Raw genomic sequence first — 14,543 nt, 5'->3', positions numbered from 1 at the left:
CAAGTAAACAGTATTAACAATAGTACATAATAGTTGTTCAAATTGGTTTCTCTAAGAACTTAAAGCTTCAGGCAAAAAGTCTTTGGCATCATTGGGCAAAAATTGTATAATAACCTTTCAGCATATTGTAATTCAAGTGTTCTGAGAGAAAACTAGACTTCTGCTCCTCCTCATGGCTCTGTTTTCAGGCTTTAGAACATCTAGCCCGGGACGGAAGACTTTGGCCAATCACAGGTCATTTCAGAGAGAGCGTTCCTATTGGCTGTGCTCCGGCCGATGGGCGGTGCTTGGTATTTCCTCAACAGTTCTCCACATGGCTGCCGGGTCACAAACTTTCATTTTTTTTTATTTATTTATTTAGTGAAGCAAAACAAAACAGGTGAAATTTCACGAGAGACAATTAACAGGGCAGGGCAATTCTAACAAAACGAACAAAATGAGACAAATAAGTTGGCAGTCTGTGTGTAAGGTTCTAGTGTGTGTTGTACAGTTGTGTGCATTTGTATGTATGCTGTGTGTGTGTGTGTGTGGAGGGGGGGGGGGGGGGGGGGGGGGGGGGTGTAGGGTGTGTGTTTGTTTGTTTGTTTGTATTTAAAGAGGAGAACGAGAAGGGCGGAAATGAGAGAGAGGGGGTGGGGGAGTATTTTTCGTGGCAGGGATGGCTTATAATATCTCATGGTTGAACAATGTTATGTTATAATATTTGTCTTTATATATTGCCTCTTTATTTGTATTTGCATTTGTATTTTTTTGTTTCCTGAGACAGGTTACTCCCCTTAAGCTGCCCCCAGACCCTGGGGAGGGAGCTGGCTATCAGAGGTGTCTACTGTCTACTGTCGCCCTTTTGCCCATTCTGAACAGCCCCCAGACCCATCAGGAGAGAGCCTGTTCTGTGTTGGGAGAGGGATTTTTCCCTTCCGCCTTCCCAATTCATTTCTTTAATTTTTTTATTTATGTTAAACCGGACGTCAGGCTTCCACAGCCAGGAAATAGGGAAAGGGTAAGGTGGATGATTCAGTAAAGGAAAGGGGGAAAGAAGAGAAAAAGAGAAAAAAAGGAGGAAAAAGAAAGGGGGGAGGAGGAGTGGTGATACTTGATGGGGGGAAGGGAGGGGGAGGGTGTTATGCCAGATGGATATAGTGAAGTGTTGTTGGTGCAATGTATTTTTTGCAAGCAATGCTGTTTTATATGTGATTATTATAATAACAATGATAAGTAAAGTAATAAATTATCCAGTAAATAACCAAATAAATCAATTAATTACCCATCCATCCGCCATCCAACCATCCGGTTGATTCATTATAATAGTAGTAGTAATAATAATAATGGTATATAATATATACATACATACATATACACACATACATAATAACAAAATAATAATAATAATAATAAAAAAAAATCAAAATAGAAATACATATATGCATGTTGATGTTGTCTGAAGGTAGTGAAAACATAGTAGTAATAATAGTGGTAAACCACTAGACAGTATACTAATAAGAATAACCACAGTAATACTAGAATTAAAAGAAACAACCAAAAAAAAAACTTCTAATAATAATGATAATACTAATAGAGGTAAATTGTAATATTAATAAAGAATATAATTAATATAATTATAATTAAGAAAGAGAAGAGAGGAAAAAAAAAAACAACAACACAAGTAAGGTTATAATAATTGAAGAGAAAAAAAAGTAGTATTAATAAAAAACAAGTAAAATACATTAATGTTAAAATAATACCTGAGGGGAATAATGATAATAGTATAATAATAGTAATAGCAATAGTAGTAACCATAACCATGACAATATCATGTCAATAATAGCTATAATAAAAGTAATAATAATAATAACAATAACAATAATACAGTAGGAATAGCAGCATCAATAATAATAATATTGATAATACCTATAGTCATAGTAACATTAGTAGTAGATCAATAAATAAGCCACTTAATTAATTTGTTAGTAAAATAATAATAATGGTAGTTGTAATAATAATTACAAATGGAGAGGAAAGAAAAGAACCAAATAAACCAATGAATCAAGGATTGAAACAGCAAACAATTTATCAATTTTAATAATAATAATAATATTACCATTACTATTATCATTAAGAGCAAAGTCAAAATAGAATAAGAATAGAAACACATATATGCATACTAATATTGTTTGAAGGGAGTGAAAAAAATAGATAGTGATCTAATACACTGATAAGTTGGACCACCCATTATGCAATAATAATTGATTGATAATCCATGTGATATAGCAATAATAATAATAGTATAGTATAGCAGCACATTTTATACTAAGACAATAATAATACCAACAAACAGCACATTTTATACTGAGACAATAATAATACCAACAATCATACAAACAAATTACTAAGAAGAAAAAGATAAATAAAGAAATGAATGATAAAAATATACAAAACGTAAAAAATCCCATTGGTTATGATGGTGGAGACCAGAGCAACGATTGTGCGAGGTGTGTGGGGAAATGAGGTATTGGTAAGGGGGAGGCTAAGAGAAGAGAGAGGGATGACGCACAATTAAAATAGTTAAGAGATAGGGTTTAGGAAAGGAAGGAGGATGTAGATGATCGATTATGTAAGTGAGCAGGGTGTGAATAGGTGATGTATTAAGGGGTAAAATGTGAAACAGTTTGGTTCTGAAATGTTGAGTGTATGACATGCATATGACTGCATGTATGGGTAGGTCTGAGAATGGAGATGTAAGTGGTTTAGTGGCATTTGCTAATCAGCAAAATTGAAATTGAGGTTGAGATTGAGAGAAATGAGGTCAAGGTTATCAAAAAGTGTGAGATTTGTTTTTTTAGAGGCTGTTGTTTTTCCATTGATATGTGTTCTGTAATGAGGTTTAGCCAATGATTGATGTTTATTGTTGGTTTGTTTTTCCAGTTTGTAAGGATGACCTTCTTGGCGATAGCTAGGGCAACCAGTGTGGGTTTTGTGTATTTTGGTGGGAGATCTACTAAGGTTAAGTCACCAAGTATATGCATAATGAGGGAGAAGGGGAATTCTGCAACCCAAGATTGGGAGAGCTTCTGTGTTATCTGAAACCAAAGGTGTGGTACGGATGGACAGAGCCATAAGGAGTGAAGGTAGTCATCTGTAGTGCCTAGAGTGCATTGTGAACATTTATCTGTGGTGGAGAGACCCATGTTGTGCATTTTGTATTGAGTAATGTGTGTTCTATGGAGGATTGTATACTGAATCAACTGCAGATTTGTATTGGTCATTTCAAATGAATTTCTGTGTCCAGAGGTCAGTGTCAGAGGGGAGAGATAAATTTCTTTCCCATTTAGCAGTTGGCAGGTGGATGTTATTTATCTATATTGTAGATTAATTTATATAAGTTTGAAAGAATGTTGGTGGATGTAGAATATTACCGGGATTATTTTCAGGAGAATATAGATTGCTATAAAAAATTTGGAAAGTATCATTTATGGCTTGTAGAGACTTTATAATTCCCTGCTGAATTCCTTACTGTTATTATTCGAGATTTCTCTTTATTGTGTTGAAGTAGATTTGCGAGAAATTTGCTTGATTTATTGTTTTGTTCATAGTTGTTGTATCTCAACTGTTGAAGGAAGAATTCACAAACTTTCTCATTTTACAGCTAAACTGTACACTACAAGATGATTCTGAAAACATTTTATGAGAGAAATAGGCATTACAGTAACAGAATATTGACTCATATTTGATCAGTGCTGCCTAGTTTGGCTGTATCGATCAAAGTTCGCGAATGATTGACAGCTGGCTCATAGACGGCAGCTGGACGGCAGACTCCAGCTCGGCTCTTGTTTTCCTCCAGTCTGTGAAATATTGCAGATGCCATTAGGAACACCGGAGGGACACAGAGGCACATGATTTTTTCATAGATTACCTGTCTCATGCACTACTGTCACGATATAATGACCGTTTTATAAAAATAACTTGTATAATCATATTTGCTTCCATTTCTACTTTCTACCTTTTTTGTTTTACCCAATGGCTTTGTGTGTATTTATTAGGACTTGTTGTCGATGTGCTATTTTCAAACCTGATAGGAGTGCCTTTCCTTGGTAACCCCTGATCCCTGGTAAGATCTCAGGAGCTGTTACACTGACAAAGGGTAAAGTCTGCCTTAAGGAATTCTCCCCCACACTCCACAGTTTAAAGTGGTAAAATGCACTTTTACTCAACAAAAAGGGCAGCCCAATCTGGTGATAGACATCACCATGACATGAATCTGAAGGTACATGCATGTAATTCATGCATGTAACTGATGTCACCACTAGCATTCATTCATCTACACACAATTCAATCCAACCTTCCAAGAATAGCATATTTTGATGGCGAAGTGGGCTGAAAAGATTTTTAAAATATTTTCTGTTTGAAACGTCAGTTGGCAGCAGGAGAGATGTCTGCAATCTAACTGAATGGATGGAGCACACTCTACCTCTGAGCTACTCACTTCTGTTACAGGCACCTTCTTTCACTTTGGTGCAGCAGGCACGCATGCCATCCCAAGAGGGAGTAATTATGTCTCTAGTGAAAAAACAAGAACTTTTGCAGACACGAGCCATTTCTGTGGTCGAGGCAGAAGACTGAGAGAAAGGTCTTTTTTTTCTGTTTCCTGCTCTTAGAGAGGACTGGAGACACATCCTGAATCATGAAAATGTCTGCATAGCACACTTGGCCACATACTGGCAGTGTGCTGGTTCAGCCAGGCAGCCTGTGCATGGCTATAGATGCATGGCTATAGACTGAAAAGATGCTTACTGTCACAGGTTGGTGGTACCCAGATACAGGACTTTTCTCTGTTTTGCTTTCCAAAATTTAGCCTGTGAATACAACTTGCATTAATCTTTTCTTTGCTACTGTTTTACTTGTTAGAATGGGAATGTGAGTGATCTTTGACCTCACCCTAATGGCCCAGTCCTAGTAGTTAGCCATTGCCCTGACAATGCATTGAACCTTTTGAAGCCTTTGTGATTTACCTCCATTGATGACAGTGGTTACTAGTGTTCTTCCTTGGTTTTGCTGCCACATCCACATGACTACACTTCCTGGCACTTGACCCCTTTACCATTCCGCCCTCATTTCTAGACGGTTAGAGGTGGGAGACAGGGGATGTTCAGGGGTAGATACAAAGTCAACAGTAGATGCCACATAGAAGTGGAGTACATAATCTGAAAGCAGGGAACCTGAAGATTAATTTAAGACACACCATAGAAAAAGCCATGCTGTGATTTGGTATCAAAAACGTTTGACATTTGGAGATTTCTGCAAGAATTGCATTTTTCGGTGATTAGATGGCGAGCACTTCTGTTCTAGAAACTTCTCAGAAAACTCCTTATTGTCAATCTAGCTAGGAAAGCCATCCATCCTCTGAATGCTCTAGGTCTCTAGTTTGATTCATTCATCCTCTGAATGCTCTAGGTCTCTAGTTTGATTCATTCATCCTCTGAATACTCTAGGTCTCTAGTTTGATCCATCCATCCTCTGAATGCTCTAGGTCTCTAGTTTGATCCATCCATCCTCTGAATGCTCTAGGTCTCTAGTTTGATTCATTCATCCTCTGAATGCTGTAGGTCTCTAGTTTGATCCATCCATCCTCTGAATGCTCTAGGTCTCTAGTTTTGATCCATCCATCCTCTGAATGCTCTAGGTCTCTAGTTTGATCCATCCATCCTCTGAATGCTCTAGGTCTCTAGTTTGATCCATTCATCCTCTGAATGCTCTAGGTCTCTAGTTTGATCCACCCATCCTCTGAATGCTCTAGGTCTCTAGTTTGTGGCTGTAAAGTTTCATGAGGCTGTGATTATCCTAGAGGTCACCACAGGTCATTTTATACAGGGAGGTCAAGTTCAAAAAATGGTCTCACTACAATGAAATGGGACTAACTTCATCACACATGAATACAATTGTGCTCATTGGATCCACAAGACTCTCAGCTTTACAGTGATACCTAATGTATGCAATTCCAAGACTGTTTAGTGACCCCAGTATGCAGAAATATTCAATGCATCGTTTTAGAATAGGCGAAAATAAAACATTATATTGCATGTTTTTTTCCCCAAACTGCATGCAATTATCATACAGTGGGCATGTCTGTAAAGAGGATACTTGTGGGTACCCATAGAACCCAGTTTTCATTCACAGATCTTGAGGTCAGAGGTCAAGGGACCCCTTTGAAAAGAGCTATGCCAGTTTTTCCTCGCCAACATTTAGCGTAACTTTGTAACGTTATTTAGTGATCTTCCCGACAAGCTAGCATGACGGGGTTGGTACCTATGGTTGACAAAGGTTAACTGCAACCAATCAATGGAGTAGCATGAAACCATTAGCTGGAATGTATATCGCAATACCTACTAGTAGTCAAAATCTCCACCGGGCTAGCTTATACGCTACAGAGTTAATTTGTTTAAACAAACCATGGCTACTGCTACACAAACAATAAATCACAAATCATCTCACACAACATGGTCCACTGTGTCAGGTTGGTTGGGTTATGGTTTCTTGGTCTGCAACCCCAAGTTTGGAAAAAGCGTTCACATTACCAAACGTTTAGGCGGACCACTAAAACCCTAAAGCTCATGGGAGATTTTGTTTGAACTGACACTGTGTTGCAGAGAACCGAAGAGAGATGAAGTTTGGAGTGACAGAGGAGTATATGCCTTGTTACTTCATCTAACAGTAGAGAAAATAGAGAAAGATATTTAGGCTGACTGACAGGCAGAAAAGAGGAAGATAAAGAACAGAAAAAAATATGAATGCTTGATGTGTAGTTATAGACATTGAACCTCTCCTATTTATTATACCCCCGCGACAACGTAGTGGGGGGGATATAGCGCTCCGCGTGTCCGTCCTGCTGTCTGTTCGCCGTGTCATACTTTCATGTCCGGAGCAGTACTTGCCCAAAAGTTTTGAAATTTGGGCCAAAAACTTTTTTTTCCGACTTCGATTTCGTTTCGGAAGTACAACTCGGAAACTATTTAACTCAGGAACTTAACATTTGGTATGATGGTTTGACAGTGTGGTCTAGTTGTGCCTTTTGGGGGTAGAAGTCCTGGGTGCCCGATGGCTTTCTCATCAGAGACCAGCTTATGCTACAATCCAGCGCTCTATGAATATTTCTATGCATGTATGTATGTATGTATGTATGTATGTATGTATGTATGTATGTATGTATGCTTGGGGAGATCTTGAATCATCTACAGCTAATGACTTGGCACCGTGTCGGATTCATCATCAAACTTAGATGGCAAGTTCCCAAATCATGTACAATTAATGAAATATCAGACACTATCACCCGGCATCGTGGACACAGAGTCCAGGTGTTGAAATACAAGCAAGTAATGAAGTGGTTAAAACCTGGAGAGCATCAACAACACAGACCATATGTCTTCTACTGACTTTATCCTGAGGAAAGTGAGCTAATAACAAGCTAGATTGTGCTCAATAGACTGATTCCTTTAGTTCCAAAAGGGCAAAACCTTTGGCCCTACTTTAGTAGGGGTCAAGCAGTGAGTGGGGGGGTATGTGAGCCATGCTCACTTTTGCCTTGTTTACATCTGTATCATTGATAGTTATCCTTGCCTTCCAACCAAACAAAATTCTATGATTGCAGGCGAGGTTAATTCAAAATTGTCTGACGCACATCAACAGCAGTGGCACAGCCCCCATCAAACATCCTCCAGTCTAAAACTTCAAAGAGAGGACACCTGCTTGCTTAAACCTCTCTGAAATGGAAAGGAGTAAATACCATCAATTTACCATATTGGCCAGTCAAATGAGTTACTCACCAGATTTGCGCTGGGTGTTGTGTTCCCAGGGCATACAGGACACCAGAGCAATGTGGTCTCACAGACACAGGTCAGTTCATCAGCCTTTGGACTTCCCTTCAGGTTGATAACCAGCCCATGCTAAAGCCCAATGAAAAGGAATAGAAAAGAGAGGTTGCAACAGGGGATATGAAATATGAAATCAGGTAACTTTTATCATCATTTCTTCAAAGGTCGATTCCATTTGCGTTTTTTTCTGGGGGTTTCAAATGGAAACAGCCACTCAGCCGTTAGCAAAAAGCAGTGACGATGAAGCGAAGAGGGGTTGTATGTATACTCCTGTGTTCTGCGAGGTAAAATGACTGTTTTGTCAATGGAGTCTATATTACGACTTCAGCTCCCCGTCAGAAAAGGCTGTCTGACCACAAGATAAAGCACCTCTGGACGGGAACAGCAGAAAAATGTATTTTAGCCACCTGAAAAAGACCCACCTGAAAAGTCAATAGTAGTTTAAATGTACGACATATTTACAATATTTTCACCGCTTTACCTCGCCGTCAGACAGTCCTTTCCGATGGGGAACTGAAGCCTGTTTCCATGCTCTTTCCAAAGCCACCAGACTCCATTGACAAAAAAACTGAATTTTTCCTTGCAGAACACAGGAGTTGCTGGTCTACTGCTGCCTTGGTTGGGTAGGTTTTTTGTGTTATTCTGTGACTTTCAGATCCGAACTAACGTGGCGTCAACAGCAGTACGTTGCTTTGCTTCTGTGCCAGTACTCCTGTCTGCTTCTCCAAACTGCGAGCATGCTGACCGCAATTTAAGTTACTGACTATATAGATGTATAGGCCTTGTGTATGTAACAGCGTCATCATGCAGAAACATACGTCAGGTCACGTGGGAAAACGTTTTTGGAAGGGCTTGGGCAAATAGCATTTTGATGCTAAAACATACGTGCTTTGACCAAAATGTGAATATCCAGATTTGAATACATAAGGAACACTGCTGGGAAGCTACAGAATTATATAAAAACCTAAAAAAAAAAAAAAAGAATGGACTCGCCCTTCAAATGTTGATTCTTCAAAACTATGTAGCACTAAAAAATTGCTTTAAACCTCTATTGAAGTATACATTATCAATATACAGATTGTTTTTCTTGGTAAAACCTGTGTTTCTGAGTAGAGCAACCCATCAATCATGTTGCTCATAGTGTGTGCAAGCAATAACATTAAGAAGGCATGTCTCACCGAAGAGGGATCCCAAAAGTCTCCCAGCTTTTTTCTTCCAGGTCATGTGACCTGTGGCTGACAGCCTTCCAGCAGAATGGGGAGGCTAGACGTCTAGCCGATGCACCTAAACAGATGAAAGGGTTAATACATCAAAACATGGTCAAATATTATGCTGTGGAGCAGTGATGATTTTAGAGTCTTATAGGGGTGCTCAAGCACACGTATATTTCATCTCATCACCCCTAAATAATATTATCAAACCCTTTGAGACCTGTGGGATCGCCGCCGATCCCGGCCGACATTACAGTCTTTAAGAGAGTAGAAGTGAGACTTGAGTGGAGACATTGTTATCACTAGAACTAAAAAACCTAAGGAATCCATTGGTACCAACCCTCATGTTAGCTTGTCGGAAAGGAGACTTAATAACACTTCAAATTTGGGCGAGGAAAAACTGGCATGGCCATTTTCACTGGGGGGTCCCTTGACCTCTGACCTCAAGATATGTGAATGTAAATGGGTTCAATGGGTACCGACGAGTCTCCTCTTTACAGACATGCCCACTTGATACTATGATAACCACATGCAGTTTACAGCTACCCCAAAATTGCTGCAACAACTTATGAGACATAATAGAGCAATGGAATGGCTATCATATACTGTTCTAAGCCCTGATACACTGTTTATTTCTGATTTATGACTAGAACAACTGAACAAACAGTGCTGAGCTCCATCTCAAATTAATCTTCAGGTTCCAGCTTTCAGATGATGTACACCACTTCTATGTGACATCTACTGTTGACCTGCTATCTCCCCCTAAAAAGACCAAAAAATAGGTCTAAATGGGTCTCTCGGTGTTAAATATAAGGCCTATTATTATTACTTTCTAAAATTATTTTTGGGATTTTGCAAACTGTCTCTTAGAGACAAAGGTACATTTTAAAAAGGGCTTTATTTAAACAGGTTTAATATCCAGTATTTGAATTTCATGATGGCACAGTTCAAAAACACAAGTACTGTAAATTGAAACTTTAGCAAATAAAATTGCTGAATGTTCTGACAGAACGTTGGGTCAAATTGGTCGTTATTACCATAGATATAGGTTAAAACGGGATAACAATAAATGAGAAAAGTTTATATTCAGGAGAATAAATATTTGAAAGCAATAGAGCATGACTGACAGCCTTACTGCATTATATTCCATTATATATTGAATTGTCACCAGCGCCTGAATTTAGTGTTTTCCTGTTTTCTTGTGTACTGTACAAATGTCACATTCTCATTAGGGGCTGAGCCCCCCTGAAGGTCTGATCCTAGAATCAGCCTGCTGTGGAGCGCCTTGATAACCGAGTTACAAAGCATGCCGTATAACCGCAGCGTCCCGGGTTCCAGCCTTGGAACCTTTGTTGCATGTCATATACTGTCATCTGTCCATCAGGCCACAATGCCTGCTGCGGTGTAAGAGGTAATCTGAATGTTTCCTCACAGTTGTATTAATCAAATGCAATCAGACTAGGGATGCACCAGTCTGACTTTTTCAGTCAAGATACCGATAGTGATACCTGGGCTTTGGGTATCGGCTGATACCGAGGACCGATCTGATACCAGTGTTTCATTAATAAGCTGTATGCCTCACTGTGTGGAAGTAACTGGATCATTCTGTTATGTGTAAGGCAACATCAGGCCTGACTTAAACATCACTTTCCTAACTTAAACAAAATGTAGCAAATAAATACACAACATAACATACATTTTGTGAATTGTTTGTTATTATTAAAATAATAAATCATACACCAACAACTTGGCAAAAAAACTTTCAATATTAACAGGAATTATAATTAATTTCATTCAGTTAATTTCATTCAAGTCAATTCAGGTAAACCGTTTTAATGCAGCAACAAATTGGTCAAAACTTCAATAGGAATAAAAATGACAGACTATAATGTGTATAGTATACAAATATAGAATTGAATTTAATCGATGGGCCCCATTGTCACCGATACCCGTTCCAGCTATTTGAGTCAGTATCGGCCCGATATCTGATCTGGTATCAGTATCAGTGCATCCAGAAATCGGACACTCAAGTTGCTCATGAATGTAGTAGAATTGAATAGTTGAGTGTAGGAGTAATGGGATTTTAATTAACCTGTGGGAATCTGTGGCTTACTTAACCTCTATACTGTCGGTAAATGTGCTTGATAATTCAGAGGGCTTGTGAAACTGAACTGAACTGAAATATGTTGCAAGTACAAGCCAAGTGTGAAGAGCATACAAGTGATTGAGGTGGATTGTGATCTAGGCAGCATACCGTTCAAAGAATGTGGAATCTTTAGAATCAAATTGAACACGGCCACTTACTTTGCTGCGCCTGTCCGGCAGAAGCGTATTAGGATCAAATAAATTGTTGAAGTGGGTTCCGCGGATCTGTTGGAGGAAGGAAAATACTGCTTTAAAGACAACACTGAATATATGAAAGCACACCATGCACTCCTCTGCTGTTACATACTGAAGTGAAGGCATGAACGCTTCAATTTTGAATATAGGCAAAAATGACTGAATTATTCATCCATGCAAGTTGTGTTAATGTTTCTTACACTGTGCAGTTGAGTTATTGACAGTCAGCGCTCCAGGGAAGGAGAGGAGAGGAGAGGAGAGGAGAGGAGAGGAGAGGAATTCCTGTGAATGAGATTCATTTATTAATTTTGGTGTCAGTGTGACTTAAGGTTTAACAGCTCCTTCCATAACCATCTGCCCATACCCCACTGAGTCATTCATCCCCAGCCACACCCAGCTGTACAATAAATACATACATACACACACACACACACACACACACACACACGCACACGCACACGCACACGCACACACACCCACACACACACACACACACACACACATGCGCACACACACACACACACAAACACGGAGGGTTTGAGTTTGTGTGCGCTGCCAAGCCTCTTTAGTTTGGAAGGGGACCACTGCCCTCTGTTGGTGCTTCACATGACAAACACCATTCAGATAGAAGGAGCGTTGATTAAATGACTGGCTGCTGGTGTCCGTCCTGAACACAAGTTAATGTAGGAACAACGGGATGTAAAAATAGATACATGCTTTTATACTGTTATATTTGTCATTAGTGATACAAGTGAAGTGCAACTGCAAATAAACAACCTGTGTGTTGTAAGGCTGAAACAATTGGTCTATTGATCAATTCGGTAATGGACAGAAAAATAATTGGCAACCATTTAATTTTTTTTTTTAAGCAAAAATGCCAACAATCCCCTAGTTCCAGCTTCTTAATTGTGAGGATTTGCTGCATTTGTATGTGTTATTAATTAGGAAACTGAATAGTTTAAAGCTTTGACATGTTGGTGGAGAAAAACAAGCAATTTAAAGACATCTTTTAGGAATGTTAGGAAACTGTGGGAGGCATTTGTACTATTGTTTGGATTTTAAAGATGATAATAACAGTAATTATAATAGTAATAATGATAATAACTGTATTTATAGCGCACTTTTCGTACAAGAGATGTAGCTCAATGTGCTTTAAAAAAGAAAAGAAAAATGCAACACACTCAAACAAGATAGATGATAGAATTAGACAGTAAAAGGAAAGTAGATGCTAAAATATATATCAGTGAAATGAAAAACAGAAACCATTAAGAATAATTAAAAAGAGAGAATTAGTAAAAAATATAATTATAATAATAATAATAATAATAATAATTAGAATTACATTAATTATGAGCCAAATGAAATGAATGAGTTTTCAAGATGGAACGATGAATTGAGAAAATAATCAGCAGATTAATTGACCATAAAAGTAATCGTTTCAGCCCTACTAAAATATTAATTAATACATTTAATTTATTATGAATTATTCAGGGAACACAAACAGGCTTCTAAATAATGACTGAAAAGTCTGTTTTATACAAAAAACATTGGCCAGTCCACACAAAATCGCTGACAAATGAGCTAATTGAGCACTGATAGATAATAGAACTAGTATGAGGAAGACACTGCTGACATGTCTCAAGTCTAAAACTCACTAAAACATGAAATAAGAGCGAAAGTCATTTGCTAAATACTTCAAGCATTACTGTGGAAATGCACACAAAACTAAAATGATGTAGAAAAGTATTTGAAGTGCTTCCCAGGATTAAGTGCTGGGTTAATATATGCTAGTCTCTTCAGGTCCTTTAATAGTTTCAGACTAGTTATAATACGTGTATATCATACATGGTGAGCAAAAGACAAGAGAAGGAGAGCAAGAGAGAGTGCATGACCTCACATAATCTACAGTTAACACACACACACACACACACACACGAGGAAGAAGCGGGGTGGCGATCTGATCTTCTCTTAGCGTTAGCTCTGCGCCGAGGGCTGGGTGGGGGTGTGAAGGTCCCCAGAGGTGAAACTCTATTAGCACGCAGCATGAAAGTCAATGAAAAGGACCCCAGTGTGCTCCAGCCCCCTGACAGTATTAATGTTTAATGATATCTAAAAAGGCTAATACTCATCCCCCCTTTCACTTTTGCTTTTATCCTCTCATTAAATATCCTCACAATATCATCACCTCCTCAGATTAGAGCACCGACCCCGTCTGCTGAAGGACTCGCCCTTCACTGATGGTGAACGCAACACATATCTCTCTCTTTCTATCTCTCTCTCTCTCTCTCTCACACACACACACACACACACACAAGATTAGCGTAGCATTTAAGATATGTTGGGGGAGGCAGCAGAGCACCATTTATTGGAATATATAAAATAATACCTTGTGTGCACACAGAAAATGATTTTATAGTTTATACCAAGTGTATAAAAATGCTCTGTGTCCATGCACATGTTTACTATGTCATAACTGTGTCTTATTTCAGCTGTGATTCATAAAATAATAATGGGCCGGTGGTAGGGCTCCACTCCCAGGCAGCAGTGGCAGCAATGAGTGAGGAGGTAATTGTACACCATCTTGGATCTCAATGAGGCCTGTTCAGCTGTAACTACAGGTCAGGGAACCAGACAGGCCTTTTTGCCATATGCATTAATTATAGAAACCGGAAAAAGAAGTAAAACTAGGAAAACTTAACATCACACATTCAGCAAAGACTGTCAGTGACTTTTCACAATTTGAACATCTGGTCCAATAGTAAGGTAGTGTATTCTTTTTTAGGGATGCACCAATCTGACTTCTTCAGACCCGATATCGATAGCGATACCTGGGCTTTGGGTATCGGCCGATACCGAGTACTGATCCGATACCAGTGTTTCATTAATCAGCTGTATGTCTCACTGTGTAGAAGAGACTGGGATCATTCTGTTATGTGTAAGACAACATCAGGCTGGACCTAAACATTGTTTTCCTAACTTTGTGAAACAAAACGTAACAAATAAATTCATAGATATAAATTTAGTGAATTGATATTTATTAAAATAATAAATCGTATACCAGCAACTTAATAAAAAATCTTAAAAATTATCAGGAATTACAATTCAAGTTTAAACATTTTAGTGCAGCAAC

The 14,543-nt window shown here is 38.6% G+C and overlaps 1 protein-coding gene across 1 annotated transcript in view; it reads right to left on the bottom strand.

Moving 5' to 3' along the window:
• The window catches only part of pcbp3 (poly(rC) binding protein 3), a 157,801-nt gene that overhangs the window by 57,074 nt on the left and 86,184 nt on the right, over positions 1-14,543 (bottom strand). The window contains exons 2-5 of the mRNA XM_037789616.1: positions 11,614-11,695; positions 11,378-11,443; positions 9,041-9,146; positions 7,815-7,934 (exon numbers count right to left, since the gene is read on the bottom strand). The gene's annotated coding sequence lies outside the window, so the exon portion shown is untranslated. The remainder of the gene's footprint in view (positions 1-7,814; positions 7,935-9,040; positions 9,147-11,377; positions 11,444-11,613; positions 11,696-14,543) is intronic.

The sequence above is a fragment of the Sebastes umbrosus genome, chromosome 13, assembly GCF_015220745.1.
Source record: "Sebastes umbrosus isolate fSebUmb1 chromosome 13, fSebUmb1.pri, whole genome shotgun sequence".
Taxonomy (NCBI): Eukaryota; Metazoa; Chordata; class Actinopteri; order Perciformes; family Sebastidae; genus Sebastes; species Sebastes umbrosus.
This window is presented reverse-complemented; position numbering and strand designations above follow the sequence as displayed.